Source organism: Peromyscus californicus, unplaced genomic scaffold (assembly GCF_007827085.1).
Source record: "Peromyscus californicus insignis strain IS unplaced genomic scaffold, ASM782708v3 Scaffold_13__1_contigs__length_99412109, whole genome shotgun sequence".
Taxonomy (NCBI): Eukaryota; Metazoa; Chordata; class Mammalia; order Rodentia; family Cricetidae; genus Peromyscus; species Peromyscus californicus.
Window position 1 is genome coordinate 27,353,262 of NW_026294424.1, and position 3,333 is coordinate 27,356,594.

Consider the following 3,333-nt stretch of genomic DNA (forward strand, 5'->3'; position numbering starts at 1 on the left):
CCTCTGTGAGTAGAACCAGAACTGTTTAATGAAGAAGTGATTTTAATGCTTCTTTCCCATCTAGAGATTCATTTGAAACAGATCATCATTAGCTTTACGGTTTTAATTGTATTGAAATTCCTTATCGTAACCTATTGCTTTATTGCATGAGTCCATTAACCTGGGTGCCATGGAGTGCAGTTTTAGACCCATGTTTATATCTGGACTAATTATGTAGATGCCATCAGGAAAAGGGGAGAGATTTTTCAGATCATCACAGGAGGAATTAGCTGAACTCTGTTCCAAACTCCAGGGTTTGGAACAACATCCAAATTGAACCCAAAAGATGCTGAACAATATTCCGAATGTCTTGCTTTGAAATATCTATCACTCTATCAACAAGGAACGGCAGTGTGGTAATTCTCACATTATGTGTGGCTTCCATATGCTTCTCATTTGGAAGTTCTATGGGAAGCACTGGTCTGCAGGCTCCCCAATCAAAACCAGGTGGCTAATGGTCACAAACTGGGGGACCAGGAGGAGATTTGTGCCTTGCTCATTAGGGTGGAGACGAGCATCCAGGCCACTAGCTGAGGGCTTGGAAGATGAGATAAACCAGGAACAACCAGGGCCAGCTCTCAGAAGGGACCTTCGTTAATGACTGGGAAGGTGACTCAGCTGTTAACGCCTGCTTGACCTGGAGCATTTCTTCCTGGAGTGAGGCAGTGGCTGATGGCGCCTACCAGCACGTTTGGTTCACACAGGGTGTTTTTCACTTGCCCTGAAGGAAGGCGTACTGAGGTTAGAATTGGGCCCTTTGTTACCTCACAGATGCTGAACAGCAGGGTGTTTATAATGCCCATCAACCAGGCTTCCGCTGCACCTGTTGGGGACCAGCTGCAGAAAGCAGGTGTATCTAGGGACTGAGAGGACTGGTGACTGTGGAGAATTTTGAGGACTGCCAGATATATTCCACAAAACAACGGGCCAACAGCTGGGGAGACAGGAAAAATGTGGATTTAATTAAAATGATGTGCAAATTTGATTATTAATTTCAAGCCCATCGTGTGAATGCTCTCAAATGCACGCACACACACACACACACACACACACACACACACACACACACACACAGATGTATATATAAAATGTGTATTTTAGAACAACTGAATGGAATGTGTGGATGGAATGAGGTTTGCTTTCCCCCAATTCCACGCACATTATCTTTTGTTGAGTGGGCCACACATTGTCCATTATATTTCCAGTCCATTTACATTTTTTTCCCAGGCAGGAAGCTAAATCTTTATTTGTGAGAGCCTTGCCATCCCAAGAACAGAGTTGCTGGTTTAAACAGCCAAGGGGAATGAGGCATTCTCTGAATTCTGCTTTTCTATGTGGACTAGTTGCAGAATGTATTCAGGGTGGGCTGGGCAACTTGGATGATTTCTTGTGCTCTGGACTGTAGACTCTCACAAGAGTCCACCCATCCCTCAGTTTCCCACTTGCCATTTCCACAGGAATTGAGACCCAACCATGCTTCATGAGGGAGACAGTTTTTAGAGGGATGTGGATCCTATTTTTGCTGAATTCCATCTACAGTTCTTAGAATGTGCAGAGAGGTTGGGCTTGCAGTGATGGTCCTTGGAATGCAATGTGTCCTAATCTTGTCACTCAGCAAGCCTGGTGGTGGGAGCCACTGCCTCCCACTCAAAAAAAGCAAGGGCTGAGGATACCTTGTACCTAGGAAACAACACCCTCATTGAGCAGCATCCAGTGGCAATTCACCTTAAAACTACATGACTGGGCGTCAGAGTCGAGTGTAGAATCCGAGATCTGAGGTCTGCTATGTACTGTCACCTTGCAGAACCAAATTCTCCATATTCCTTTAGGACATCAGTTCTTACCCAAGGATTTGTCCTGAGCATTGTCCATATAGGCTAGCTCATTTAAAAAGGTGCTTGCAATTCTAAGGAAGAAGATAGGAAGGCCTTTTCTGTGAGGCAGGCCTCCCTGCTCTGGTCTTGACTGCTAACACTCTGCACTATCAGTTACCCTCATGTATTGGTGCAGAATGATGTTACCATGAGTGTAGTTAGCTAAAAAATAACTACCACCAACAAAACACTGTTTCTGTATTAGGGCAGCTCTCAGCCCTTGTCAGAGAAGTTCCTTTGTTCAGTGGACAGTGGTTAACGCAGAAACTCACAGCTGGTCAAAGTGTGAAGAATGGGTGTCTGTGAAGTGCAGCATCCATGAGAATGTTTCATCCCCCCTTACTCCAAGGCTCAGGGACCATCTTGGGAGAGGGAGCACACAGACTGGAAGAGACAGGGATCAGGGAGGAACATAGTGGAACATCTGGACATGACGGGACCATTGATGGCTCTCACGAACTCACAGCAGCTGTGGTTGCCTGCACAAGAGCAAACAAGCAAGTCAGCACTTCAGTCCTCCTTTTTTTTTTTTTCCAGACACATAAGCTTTTAGTTTATTTGTTCTCCCCGAAATTGTCTGTGCACCACCGCAGATGAAATCACCGCAGATCTACTCCTTTGGCTTTTTGCCAGCACCAACGTTGGCCTTTGCCATGCCCCTGACCTTCTTCATTCTGTTCTTGCGCTCCTTCCGCTGTTCCCGGGAGGTCTTCCTCTTCTCATCGAGGCCGTGTCTTGCCAGTCTGTGTTTGGGCTCATTCTTCTTAGCATAATCTAGAGGAGAATCATAGCCAGCTGTTTTGCCGCCACCAAAGTGGGTCCTGAATCCGAACACAAAGATGACATCTGGTGTGGTTTTGTACATTTTGGCTAGCTTCTCCCGAATTTCGGTCTTTGGTACTGTTGCCTTCCCAGGGTGAAGGACATCAGTAACCATCTGTTTCCTCTGAAGCTGACAGTCATGAACTTCCTGGTCCGGATTGTTACTGTGTCATTCATGATGGCTACGGTGCCCGAGCTGCACAGGAGGAAAAGAGGACCGCTCTCTGCCGGCCAATCATATCAACGCGCACGGAAGGACCCGAGGCCGGGCGCGGGGGGTGGGGGGTAGGGGTGGGGGTTCAGTCCTTCTACTGAGGAGCTATTAACCACTGCTGGCTGCTGGGAGAGTCAGGTTTCTTTAAAGTGTGGCCCCTGCTAGGATGACCGTGGCCAGTGGATGCCCCCACGCCCGTAAGTATGTGGGCAGCACACATTGGACTTAGAAGAGGACTCAAAATCAAGATGGGGTGGTGAGTGGGAAGTGGATCCGAGAGGAGTTGGGGGGTGGGAATACAGGGTGAATATGATCAAAAGATATTGTATGCATGCACGACATTCTCAAAGAATTAATAAAAATGTTATGTAAATAGGAAGTGGA

At 46.9% G+C, this 3,333-nt stretch overlaps 1 pseudogene; it reads right to left on the bottom strand.

The window, feature by feature from the left end:
- Positions 1 to 2,523: 2,523 nt before the first annotated feature.
- Positions 2,524 to 3,007, bottom strand: LOC128108854 (40S ribosomal protein S24-like; annotated as a pseudogene).
- Positions 3,008 to 3,333: the final 326 nt, after the last annotated feature.